Here is a 14,109-nt window from a genome sequence, read left to right as displayed (position 1 = left end):
TGTTTGGGATTGGTCTTTCACATCTGAATCAACAATTCGCTTCGTAAAATATTTCCTTTACCAAAAACAGAACACACACTTTTTGTAGACATGTCCCTCCCAACTTTGGTAGGCTACTATGGGACTAAAATAAGCAATGTGCCTCCAATTTGGTGTCCCTTTCAATTTTATTGTTGAAAAATATTAACATCAGAAATAAAGAATGACAAAACTGAGCTTATAGAAAGAGTCCTTGGCACTAGAAGAAGAAATCCCCACTGGATTTTAAATTTTAATTTTGTGTGTCCCTGTGACCATATAAGCCTCCTAATGCCAGAGGCTCACTGGTATCATGTAATGAGTTTCATAGAATATCAGGGTTGGAAGGGACCTCAGGAGTTCATCTAGTCCAACCCCCTCCTCAAAGCAGGACCGATCCCCAATTAAATCATCCCAGCCAGGGCTTTGTCAAGCCTGACCTTAAAAACTTCTAAGGAAGGAGATTCCACCACCTCCCTAGGTAATGCATTCCAGTGTTTCACCACCCTCTGAGTGAAAAAGTTTTTCCTAATATCCAACCTAAATCTCCCCCATTGCAACTTGAGAGCATTACTCCTTGTTCTGTCATCTGCTACCACTGAGAACAGTCTAGAGCCATCCTCTTTGGAACCCCCTTTCAGGTAGTTGAAAGCAGCTATCAAACCCCCCTCATTCTTCTCTTCTGCAGACTAAACATCCCCAGTTCCCTCAGCCTCTCCTCATAACTCATGTGTTCCAGTCCCCTAATCATTTTTGTTCCCCTCTGCTGGACTCTTTCCAATTTTTCCACATCTTTCTTGTAGTGTGGGGCCCAAAACTGGACACAGTACTCCAGATGAGGCCTCACCAGTGTCGAATAGAGGGGAACGATCATGTCCTTCGATCTGCTGGCAATGCCCCTACTTATACATCCCAAAATGCCATTGGCCTTCTTGGCAACAAGGGCACACTGTTGATTCATATCCAGCTTCTCGCCCACTGTCACCCCTAGGTCCTTTTCTGCAGAACTGCTGCCGAGCCATTTGGTCCCTAGTCTGTAGCGGTGCATGGGATTCTTCCGTCCTAAGTGCAGGACTCTGCGCTTGTTCTTGTTGAACCGCATCAGATTTCTTTTGGCCCAATCCTCCAATTTGTCTAGGTCCCTCTGTATCTTATCCCTACCCTCCAGCGTATCTACCTCTCCTCCCAGTTTCGTGTCATCTGCAAATTTGCTGAGGGTGCAATCCACACCATCCTCCAGATCATTTATGAAGATATTGAACAAAACCGGCCGCAGGACCGACCCTTGGGGCACTCCACTTGACACTGGCTGCCAACTAGACATGGACCATTGATCACTACCCGTTGAGCCCAACAATCTAGCCAGCTTTCTATCCACCTTATAGTCCATTCATCCAGCCCATACTTCTTTAACTTGCTGGCAAGAATATTGTGGGAGACCGTGTCAAAAGCTTTGCTAAAGTCAAAGAACAACACGTCCACTGCTTTCCCTTCATCCACAGAGCCAGTTATCTCGTCATAGAAGGAAATTAGATTAGTCAAGCATGACTTGCCCTTGGTGAATCCATGCTGACTGTTCCTGATCACTTTCCTCTCCTCTAAGTGCTTCAGAATTGATTCCTTGAGGACCTGCTCCATGATTTTTCCAGGGACTGAGGTGAGGCTGACTGGCCTGTAGTTCCCAGGATCCTCCTCCTTCCCTTTTTTAAAAGATGGGCACTACATTAGCCTTTTTTCAGTCGTCCGGGACTTCCCCCGATCGCCATGAGTTTTCAAAGATAATGGCCAATGGCTCTGCAATCACATCCGCCAACTCCTTTAGCACTCTCAGATGCAACGCATCCAGCCCCATGGACTTGTGCACGTCCAGCTTTTCTAAATAGTCCCGAACCACTTCTTTCTCCACAGAGGGCTGGTCACCTCCTCCCCATGCTGTGCTGTGCTGCCCAGTGCAGCAGTCTGGGAGCTGACCTTGTTCGTGAAGACAGAGGCAAAAAAAGCATTGAGTACATTAGCTTTTTCCACATCCTCTGTCACTAGGTTGCCTCCCTCATTCAGTAAGGGGCCCACACTTTCCTTGACTTTCTTCTTGTTGCTAACATACCTGAAGAAACCCTTCTTGTTACTCTTAACATCTCTTGCTAGCTGCAACTCCAGGTGTGATTTGACCTTCCTGATTTCACTCCTACATGCCTGAGCAATATTTTTATACTCATCCCTGGTCATTTGTCCAATCTTCCACTTCTTGTAAGCTTCTTTTTTGTGTTTAAGATCAGCAAGCATTTCACTGTTAAGCCAAGCTGGTCGCCTGCCATATTTACTATTCTTTCTACATATCGGGATCGTTTGTCCCTGTAACCTCAATAAGGATTCTTTAAAATACAGCCAACTCTCCTGGACTCCTTTCTCCCTCATGTTATTCTCCCAGGGGATCTTGCCCATCAGTTCCCTGAGGGAGTCAAAGTCTGCTTTTCTGAAGTCCAGGGTACGTATTCTGCTGCTTTCCTTTCTTCCTTGTGTCAGGATCCTGAACTTGACCATCTCATGGTCACTGCCTCCCAGGTTCCCATCTACTTTTGCTTCCCCTACTAATTCTTCCCGGTTTGTGAGCAGCAGGTCAAGAAAAGCTCTGCCCCTAGTTGGTTCCTCCAGCACTTGCACCAGGAAATTGTCCCCTACATTTTCCAAAAACTTCCTGGATTGTCTGTGCACTGCTGTATTGCTCTCCCAGCAGATATCAGGGTGATTGAAGTCTCCCATGAGAACCAGGGCGTGCGATCTAGTAACTTCTGCGAGTTGCTGGAAGAAAGCCTAGTCCACCTCATCCATCTGGTCCGGTGGTCTATAGTAGACTTCCACCATGACATCACCCTTGTTGCTCACACTTCTAAACTTAATCCAGAGACTCTCAGGTTTTTCTGCAGTTTCATACTTGAGCTCTGAGCAGTCATACTGCTCTCTTACATACAGTGCAACTCCCCCACCTTTTCTGCCCTGCCTGAACCGCTTATATCCATCCATGACAGTACTCCAGTCATGTGAGTTACCCCACCAAGTCTCTGTTATTCCAATCACATCATAATTCCTTGACTTTGCCAGGACTTCCAGTTCTCCCTGCTTGTTTCCCAGGCTTCGTGCATTTGTGTATAGGCACTTGAGATAACCCGCTGATCGCCCCTCTTTCTCAGTATGAGGCAGGAGCCCGCCCCTCTTTCTCAGTATGAGGCAGGAGCCCGCCCCTCTTTCTCAGTATGAGGCAGGAGCCCGCCCCTCTCACACACTCCTGCTCGTGCTTCCTCCCGGTATCCCACTTACCTCAGGGCTTTGGTCTCCTTCCCCCAGTGAACCTAGTTTAAAGCCCTCCTCACTAGGTTAGCCAGCCTGCTTGCGAAGATGCTCTTCCCTCTCTTCGTTAGGTGGAGCCCGTCTCTGCCTAGTACTCCTCCTTCTTGGAGCACCATCCCATGGTCAAAGAATCCAAAGCCTTTTCTCCGACACCACCTGCGTAGCCATTCATTGACTTCCACGATTCGACGGTCTCTATCCAGGCCTTTTCCTTCCATGGGGAGGATGGACGAGAACACCACTTGCGCCTCAAACTCCTTTATCCTTCTTCCCGGAGCCATGTAGTCTGCAGTGATCCGCTCAAGGTAATTCTTGGCAGTATCATTGGTGCCCACGTGGAGAAGCAGGAAGGGGTAGCGATCCCAGGGCTTGATGAGTCTCGGCAGTCTCTCCATCACATCGCGAATCTTAGCTCCTGGCAAGCAGCAGACTTCTCGGTTTTCCTCTGGCCTGACCAGTTCAATATACCCCAATTCATTGATGTTAACATCTGTATCTAATATATAATTGGAAAACTAATAACTCACTGATTATTAACATCATTGTGTGATGTGTGTATGGGGTGTTCATTACGAGTTCTGGATATATGCTGTAATTATGACTAAAGTGTATTTAAACCAGGCATGTCAGGGGGAGTTGGCAATCAGGTCTGCCCTAGATAAAGGAATGTGTTTTGCTTCTCTGACTCAGGCAGAGACAAAGAAAGGTCTATTTACATATCAGGTCAACAAAGCTATCAAGCTAACAAGCATGGGAAGAGACAGTTTGGTGTCTACACTGCAGCAGGGAAGAGAAACTTTATCTAAGCTATAAAGACAGGGGATCTGAACTTCAAGTGATGAGCAACTGAATCAAATGATTGTATACAATATTCCTGTGTTATAAAAGTATAACGAATGTGATATTTTGTATCATTGTGAACTGTATGTATTAACACTGCATAAGGACAGGTTTCAGAGTAGCAGCCGTGTTAGTCTGTATCCGCAAAAAGAAAAGGAGCACTTGTGGCACCTTAGAGACTAACAAATTTATCTGAGCATAAGCTTTCGTGAGCTACAGCTCACTTGAATGGATTGTGGTGGGGGCAGCTTCACCACACAGGGAGAAGAAGGGGTTAAAAGCAGCACCAGGGAGGCTGCGCAGAACCCATGAATCAGGAAAGGGCTTATTGAGCCCACCAATAGAAGGAAGGTTTTCTGGAGCAACCAATCAGGGCCAGCAAGGGCCATATATAAAGGGCTGAGAGGTGCTAGGGCTATGGAGGAAGTGGCCCAGAGAAAATAGGCAGCAGGTTGGAGGAGGGCAGTAGGTGGCTGCCAGCTATAGGGTCCCTGGGTCGGGACCCAGAGTAATGGGCGGGCCTGGGTCCCCCCTCCCCTTGCACCCCACTTGCCAATGAAGAGAGTGGCCAGTATCCAGACTGCAGTTTGCCCCTGAGGTGAGGGGCTGGACCTTGGACTGCAGCTGGCTGCTGAGGCAAGTGGCGGGACTAAGGACTGCTGGTCCCCTGGAAGCGGGGAGATACCGGCGTGGAGGCACAGCCAGAGGACTGTGCCCAGAAGAGGACACTGCAGTCTGGGAAGTGATGCAGGTCCAAAGAGTGTAGACAGCAGTGAGGGCAGGCATGACACCACTAGCTGAAGGTGCACTGGAATGGCCGAGAGCTAATTCCCAGGACAGCCAGAGGGAGGCGCTGGGTGATGAGTTGAACCCTGTTACATGGATACTCATTAATATTATGCTTTACAGTCTTGTCTCCAAAGAAAGGGAAAAACAGGTCTCTCCCACACAGGAGAGAAAGCAGCTGTCTGCCTGCCTCCAGTGAAATTAAGCAAGGTATGACCAAAAACAATAGAAGCCCTATTTACATTGAAATCAGCAAGAGGGTGGGAAGACCACAGGACAGCAGGAGGTCTTCCGGCCTCTTGAAACAAGGCCTGTACCTTGCTAGATTAAGTTTTAGACTTTTTAGATGGTTTCTCTCACCAATCATTCTTCTTCCCAATCACGTCTGACTTTCCCATAGTCCGGACCTTCCACTGGAGTACAAGGTGCTGACCCAGATGAAAGATCTTTGCCTAAGCAGCTCCTCACCTATATGCAGTTCCTAGAGACATCAGAGCCCACCCCCCTCCACCCCACCTTGGTTGAAGGACCCATCTTTCTGAGCTTGCAGGAGCTTTGGTTCCTTGCGTCTGTCTAGTGATGGATACCAAAATGTATGTCTGTCTAATTATATCTGAAAGTCCAATGGCTTTGATTGGGATTGCACCCCTGAAGTGTGACAGTATCCCCTCAGTTTAGGTCTTTGTCCCACATTTGGACAGTGGCAAAATGGGAGTTGCTCTTATAGCTACAAATATATTTAAAATGTTTCTTTTTCACAAGAGGTGTATTTGTACCAAAAGCACAACAAGAAATTGGAAATATAAACATGGTTTACCCCAAGTTTAGCTATTATCTCCCAAAGCAATCACCCCATCTATTAAAGGACAAGTCCATCCCTGCTGTAGTTGGCACAACATGATCAAATACACATATCTACTACTGTGTATAACATTATAATTTCCTTGATGCAACATTTCTTATGATGTGTGTCAATCTCTTCAGACCTATTCTCATTGACACTGTGGCCTCTTTACACAGCTCTGGAAGTGCAAAGGGGACTTAAATTGGGTTTAAATTTCTGTTACACCCTTTACAGTCGCAATAGTATAAAGAGGCCTTCGTGTAAATGAAAATAAGGCCCTTAATCTTTATCAGGTGTTTTGTTGATTTACTAGATATCTTTCTATAAACTGCACTAGTTACAGCTGGAAGCTCGGATTAACAAGCAAAAGCCGATTCAGTAGAAACTGATATCTCACAGTGCTCTAATAAAACACCAGATGAAGACAAAAAAACTTGCCAACTGCCATAAAAAATACTAACCAAAGACAAACATTTTACACTGTAGAGTACGTAGCACATGGCTTACTCATGATTTTTATCCCAATGGTCTATTGCACTAACATTGTCCTCCCTTTCATCCTCCTATTAATGAGCCACAAGATAATTTAACAATAAATCCTCAAAACAAATTTCCACTTGCCCCTTCTACACAAAAAGCAGCATTACTTTGTCCAGCATATTACATTAAAGAAAGCACTGTTGAATATCAAGCACCAGGCAAGCTAATGCATTTGTTCATAAGGTTATAATTTTATCAGTATAACCCCAAATCTGCAAAGCATGTGCTAATTTTAAGCATATATTTAAATCCATCTCTATTCAGCAAAGCCCTTATGCACATGCTGAAATCTCACTGAACTTAATGAGACTTAAGCATGTGCTTTGCTGTTTAGGGGCCTCTAATTACAGATGGTTCCCAACTAAACCTCAGAACCAAAGCTTTGTGGAAATTCAACTCTTCATACACATTTTATAAGCTGGTTCACAAGAACAAGAACTGAAGAATGACCACATTGGGTCAGATCAATGGTCTATCTAGCCCAGTATCCTGTCTTCTGACAGTGGCTGGTGCCAGATGCTTTACAGCAAAGGTCTCCAAACTTTATGAGATGAGGGCCATATTAGATTTTTGAAGGGGCTTCGTGGGCTGAAGCGACTGTGAAAGAAATTAAATATATGTAAATATATGCAAAATCATTAAAAAAAATACTACTCTACTGTGTCAGTATTCCATTAAATTCTAAATCAGGCTCCCCTTTTTGGGTCTGCTCTTCTCCCTGTGCCTGCTAGGCGTGCCTGTTCTGCTGAAGAAAATGACAAAGGATTGAAAAAAAGAAAAGGAGGACTTGTGGCACCTTAGAGACTAACAAATTTATTTGAGCATAAGCTTTCGTGAGCTACAGCTCACTTCATTGGATGCAAGGATTGAAAGTTTGGCTGCACTTTGGTAAGAGAAGCTCCAGGTTCCCATTGTTGGTTGGGACTGCTTGGTTCTATTAGTGCTGTAGTTAAAATTTAACCATTATGAAATTGTTAATTTCCATCTTCTTTATTCCATTTATTGGAGATGTAATTAAGCATCTGGCTTGTTTTTTCACTCTAAGGCAGGGGTCCGTGCCTGCTCGGCTGCAGCAGCAACTCTCCCCTAAGTTGGCTCCCCTTTTGGGTGGGACACTGGCTCCCAGAGGCACTCACCCTTCTGCACAGCTCAGCTGTGCTGTCGCCCTGTGTGAGCTGCTGCAAGCGGCCCCTCCCCCTGCCTGCTTGGCATACCTACTCAGCTGTTCGCTTCTCCCCTGTTGGTTGGAGGGCCGGACAAATGGAAGTCCTGGGCCAGATCCAGCCCGTGGGCCATAGTTTGGAGACCCCTGCCTTAGAGCCCTGAACAGAACATGGCTATTATCAAGTGATCCATCCCCTTGTCATTCAGTCCCAGCTTCTGGCAGTCTGAGATTTAGGGACACCAGAGCATGGGATTACATCCATGACCATCTTGTCTAATGGCCATTGATGGACAAATCCTTCATGAACTTATCTAATTCTTTTTTGAACCCAGTTTTACTTTTGGACTTCACAACATCCACTGGCAATGAGTTCCACAGGTTGACTATGCATTGTGTGAAGAAGTATTTCCTTATGTTTGTTTTAAACATGCTGCCTATTAATTCCATTGGATAACTCTTGGTTCTTGTGTTATGTGACGCGGTAAATAACGCTTCCCTATTCACTAGCTCCACACCATTCAATTCCAGGCAAATTGGTTGAAACTATAGTAAAAAACAGAATCATCAGTCACCTAGATGAACACGATTTGTTGGGGAGGAGACAACATGGCTTTTGTAAAGGGAAATCACGCCTCACCAATCTATTAGAAGTGATTGAGGGTATCAACAAGCATCTGGCCAAGGGTGATCCAGATGAGAATGCATACTTGGTCATTCAGAAAGCATTTGACAAAGTCCCACACCAAAGGCTCTTAAGCAAAGTAAGCAGTCATGAGACAAGAGGGAAGGTCCTCTCATGGATGAGTAACTGGTTAAAAGATAGCAAACAAAGGGTAGGAATAAGTGGTCAGTTTTTGCAATGGAAAAAGATAAATAGCAGGGTCCCCCAATGATCTGTACTGGGACAGTGCTATTCAACATAGTCTCTAATGATCCGGAGGTGGCAAAGGTCACTGAGGATACAACATTCTCAAGATAGTTAAGTCCAAAGCGGACTCTAAAGAGTTGCAAAGAGATTTCACAAAGCTGGTTGAACAACAGGACTAATGAAATTCAGCATGGGTAAGTGCAAAGTAATGAACATTGGAAAAAATAATTCTAGCATCACATATATAATGACAACTTCTAAATTAGCTGTAACCACTCAAGAAAGAGATCTTGGAATCATCATGGATACTTCTCTGAAAACTTCAGCTCATTGTGCAGCATCAGCCAAAAAAAAGCAAACAGAATGTCAGGAACCATTAGGAAAGGGATAGACAATAAGACAGAAAATATCATAATGCCACTATACAAATCCATGGTGTGCCCACACCTTAAATACTGTGCCCAGTTCTGGTTGTCCCATCCAAAAAGGATACTGTGGAACTGGAAAAGGTTCAGAGAAAGGCAACGAAGATTGATCAAGGATCTGGAATGGCTTCTACACGAGGCAAGATTAAAAAGACTGGGACTGGTCATCTTAGAAGAGAGATGAGTAAGGGGGGATATGACAGAGGCCCACAAAAACATGACTGGCGTGGAAAAAGTGAATAGAGAAGTATTATTTACCCTTTCCCAGAATACTAAAACCAGAGATCACCCAATGAAATTAACAGGCAGCAGGTTTAACCCAAACAAGTAGAAGTACTTTTTCCACACACAATGCACAATTAACCTGTGAAACTTGTTGCCATGGGGTGTTGTGATGGCCAAAAGTATAACTGGGTTCAAAACAGACCTAAATAAGTTAATGGAGGACAGATCCATCAATGGTTATTAGCCAAGATGGGCAGGGACGCCACCTGTTTGGGGCAACTCTAAACCTTTGACGGTCAGAGACAGGACACTGGGCTAGATAGACCATTGCTCTGACCACTGTGGCAATTCTTATCTTCTCATAAACAAACCTTATCTCTGAGTTGAAAGAGCACCAGTACAATAATGACCCAAAAATAATGTCTCCTTACATTATTGCAGACTAGGAGAATTCATTGATAGTTTCTAGGAAAATATATCCAGACATGTTGGTGTTAAAAGCAGCGATTTGATCTCAGATATCTCTCACTGAGCATATATAGATAGATAGTACTCCTCAACGTACCAGCATGCTCTAGTATCTATGCAGAAAGCATGCAGATATTTAATGTAGCAAGGTTCTGCCAGAATGACTGGGAATTAAAATTTACATCCCTCAAATAAAAACACACTTTGGAAGACCGACTTAGGGAGAAGATTCAAAGCTTTGATATACCATGGTTCACATGCCAAGCCAGCTGTGGTCCTTGGACTTGCTCCTATAATCCTATAATTAATGCTTTTACCAGCCAGTCTCCTCCTCAAGTTGGAAGGGTGGCAATTTACTTTGCTTCCAAATTACTAGGCCACATGATCAGCTCTCAGCAGAGGGTGCTAAAAGTGCTCCAGGTAGTACCTTCGGTGGGAACCTAACTGTGTCGCCTCCAAGATGTGTCCAATGTTCAATTAGCTCTGAAACAGCTGAACTTAAGAATGGTTAGATGAACATAGGGAGAAAATTGGCAGATACTTGGGTGAAGTAATACTTTTCTTTGCTTCATGCAATCTTCAGACATTTTGGAAAACTGAAAATTATTCATATTGAAGTATATGAAACTACTTAGAGTGTAAGCACTTCATGGGACCCCCTCCCCCGCCCCCAGCACTTTCCACAATACAAATGATGTGGAAATAAAACAAAAAGCCATGTCAACTCCAAATTTCACGCTTATGCATTTTTGAAAAGCTAGCAGAATCAGAAATGGTAGGTGGTGCCTTTCCAGAAAGACTACATGGCCTATAGGATGGAAGCCCAGAACTCCTGAGTTCTAATCCTACCTATGCCAGTAATTGGAATGAAACAAAACGAGAGAGAAAGAAAATCTAGAGATGAAAAGAAAAATGATAAAAGGAAACGGAATAACAAGCATCTTAAAAATAAAATTAAAAGTCCACCTCCTTGTGAAATGTCAGAAAGATGGGTGAAAATAATGATGTGTATTTGTCAAAAGCCTTTTGCAGATCAGGTGATAGAAGGATACCATCGCAAAACAACTGAAAAAGATCATTACTGTTTCTACCATTGCAGTTATAGAAATGAGCAACTGACATTTCAAATAGTGTGCTCCTGCATTCAGAAGCCACTTATGTTGCCCCCATTATATAGTGCTGTAAATGTCAAATGTTGGCATTCTCAAGACTTCTGTGGAGTACCAATTCTCACACTACTATCTAGTGACTTTTTTCTACTGAGTAATGTCTGAGTAATTTGTTTGCAACGTAAAGCAAAACAAATGTGAGGAAGTTATCACTATTTGAGGTTTCTTAAATTAAGTGAATCTCATATTACAAACATTTGAAAACAGTTCAACAAAATATTAATATTTAAATTTTCATTAAATTGGTTCAAAGTACAATGTCAAAATATCTTAAGACAGCATTGGTTAAAACTGATATGCATAATTCATTCACTTATTAAATCTGTATTGAATACAAGTTACTTCATCTAGTGAAGGAAAATTATTAAATCTAGTGTGATTATCTACAAGGGGAAAATGCATCCTCAACACAAGTTTGAATGAACAGCAAATAAGTGATGATTCAGTCTGATCCAAAGCCCATTGCAGACAATGGAAGTCTTTCAGTGGATCTGAAGAGGCTTTGGATCAGGTCCTACTGTCAGTTTTATAGGGAAATAATCAAGGTAGGCCAATTTGAAGGATTTCTTTACTGCATTGAACACTCTACAAATACTGAAAGTTAGCAGCACTTTTTATTTAGTAGCAAGGAGGTTCTCTTCCCAGCTATCATTACTGCCTTAGTCCCTTTTCTTCATGGTCAGCGTTAATGTCATTCTGTGGAACAGTCATTGACAGCTGCTGAAGAGAAGGTAGGTTAGTGTTTTAGCCCTGGAGATCAACTATCTGGATTACTGGATTTCTACCAGTCCAGGGGTTCAACTTGTTGTTCCTAATTTGGGCTTCACTAACCAGGGGCATTAAAATGTTTATAGGAATCAAGAAAGTAACTGAAGTTTTCAGCGGCACAATCTACATTTATTCATCAATTACTACCAGGTTAAACATTAAAAAAAAACAACACCCAAATTACACCAGCACTGATGGGTCAGGGAGGAAGGATGCTCTTGTGGTTAAGGCATGGAGCTGGTTTCTATTCCAAGTTCTGCCACAGGACTTCCACTGTGACCTTGAACAAGCCAAGGCAAGGTTTTCAAACTTGGATGGCTAAAGCAAGGTACTGAAATCCACATTCACCTACTGTATAGTGCCTTGCACAATGAGGTCCTGGTCCATGATTAGGGCTCCCAGGCGCTATTGTAATATTAATAATAATTAATACTAATAAGTAGACAGATTCTTAGATGCTGACCACCCACAACTTCCACAAGTCTCAGTCTCTCTCTTGGAAATGGTATTGACAACTCTGCTGTTGGGTTTACATTAACTGTTTTCAATACAGATTCAAGGGCCATCCATTTAGCTTCACAGTGTGCACAAAGTGATGAGTAGGGTTGCCAGGCGCCGGTTTTTGACTGGAACGCCCGGTTGAAAAGGGACACTGGTGGCTGCAGTCAACACAGCCGACCAGGCCATTAAAAGTCCAGTGAGTGGCGCAGCAGGGCTAAGGCAGGCTGCCTGCCTGCCCTGGCTCTGCGCAGCTCACGGAAGTGACTGACATGTCCCTGTGGCCCCTAGGCGCGATCAGGGAAGCTCCACGTGCTGCCCCCACCCGAAGCGCCACCTCCTCAGCTTCCATTGGCCGGGAACCGCAGCCAACAGGAGCTGCGGGGGTGGCACCTGCGTTCAGAGCCACCTGGCCATGCCTCCACCTAGAGGCCAGACATAGCAGCTGCTTCCGGGAGCAGCATGGAGCCGGGGCAGGCAGGGAGCTTGCCTTAGCCCCGTTGCGCTGCCAACCAAGAGCTGCCTGAGGTAAGCACCACCCAGCCGGAGCCTGCATCCCAAACCCCTGCCCCAGGTCAGAACCCCAGCCTGCACCCTAATGCCAAGCCCGCACCCCCAGCTGGAGCCCTCACCCACTCCTGCATCCCAGCCCCCTCCCCAGTCCAGTGAAAGTGAGTGAGGGTGGGGGAAAGCAAGTGATGGAGTGAGAGGGGCTGGAGTGTGTGTGGGGGGGGCAGGGCCTCAGAAGGGGCGGGGCGGGAGTGTTTGGTTTTGTGCAGTTAGAAAGTTGGCAACCCTATCGATGGGGCTCAATCCTGCAGAACTCTGCATGCATAAGACCCATGACATTTGAAACTGCACAGCTGAAACTCAAAATGTTTGAAAAGAAGTCTCACAGGAACTGAAATTTTCCCAGAAAGTTTGTTAGAGCCTCAAGGGCTGAATATACTGCATTTTAGACAGTTCTGTAGATATCTTCTGTCTCTCAAATTAAAATTGTGCTGAACAAACGTGCCATTAGTAGCTGGCTCTCTGCTGCAGCAAAACACAAGTGTTCCCTAATAATTCACTAAACATGTCAAACTGTTCTGTAAGATTTCAGTCTAGTTGGTTGGTAGCCAACTATAAAGAATTTTCTGAAACTTACCAGTAAGGAAGTCAGGAGCTAACCAATACAAAGACCACCTTCATTTCAAGCTTTGTTACTTTCCCAGGGCCCACTTACAAACACATGATGTTAAGGATTGAACATTTTTAAAGTGTTTATTTTGTAACAGGAATCTCAAGCATTGTGACCAAATGCATTAAGTATTGCTACTGCACATACATTTAATGCTTAAGGTAACATAGCTTTGTATTGTTTTTCCCCCACAATGAATTTGAGCACTTCATAATTCAGCAGCGGTTTGCTAAGATTTATTAACGATAAAATCTTGGGTCTTTGTGATTTGTTACATTTAATCGCCGATTTTAGTCAAAACTATTGGTCCTTGGTCTGGAAACTATAGCTGCTAGTATTTATGATTAAATGCCTGTCTAGCCGGTTTTTTTTTAAGGCAGTACTATAGTTGCTTCTTGGGACTTGAGAGACGTATTTGTAGAGCAAAGCATTTTTTATTGTATGCATTGCATACAAAAGTGTTATAGGCATACAGTGAGTGTGACGGTGCCCCGATAAGGTTTTATGGAAACATGCTTATGAATATATATGACATAACTGGAATATATTCTATGCTACATATGCCATGCATCCAATGAAGTGAGCTGTAGCTCACGAAAGCTTATGCTCAAATAAATTGGTTAGTCTCTAAGGTGCCACAAGTACTCCTTTTCTTTTTGCGAATACAGACTAACACGGCTGCTACTCTGAAACCTGTCATTAGTTAAGGAACAATGCATCTTGAAATGCTCCAATCCACATAAGAAGTCTTTCTGGAGACATTCAAGATACTATGTGGGCAATGGCTTCTGCCTGTAAAAACTGTGAGTCATGCATGGGCATGTGATTTGCCCAGGTGACTCCAGAACTCCATCTTGGAGCTGGACTTTGCATAGGAGAGAAGAGGGGGTCTCCACCCACAAGAGAAAGTCTATTTAAGCCTGTGGGAGACCCCCCATTTTGTCTTCAGCTGGCTAAGGAGATAACCTCT

At 44.1% G+C, this 14,109-nt stretch overlaps 1 protein-coding gene across 2 annotated transcripts in view; it reads right to left on the bottom strand.

Annotated features, from left to right (window-relative positions):
• Positions 1-14,109, bottom strand: part of CHST11 (carbohydrate sulfotransferase 11) — a 231,220-nt gene that overhangs the window by 119,086 nt on the left and 98,025 nt on the right. The gene's annotated exons all lie outside the window — the stretch shown is intronic.

This window comes from Lepidochelys kempii, chromosome 1 (genome assembly GCF_965140285.1).
Source record: "Lepidochelys kempii isolate rLepKem1 chromosome 1, rLepKem1.hap1, whole genome shotgun sequence".
Taxonomy (NCBI): domain Eukaryota; kingdom Metazoa; phylum Chordata; order Testudines; family Cheloniidae; genus Lepidochelys; species Lepidochelys kempii.
Note: the sequence above shows the minus strand (reverse complement) of the source record. Positions and strands in the feature narration are given on the sequence as shown.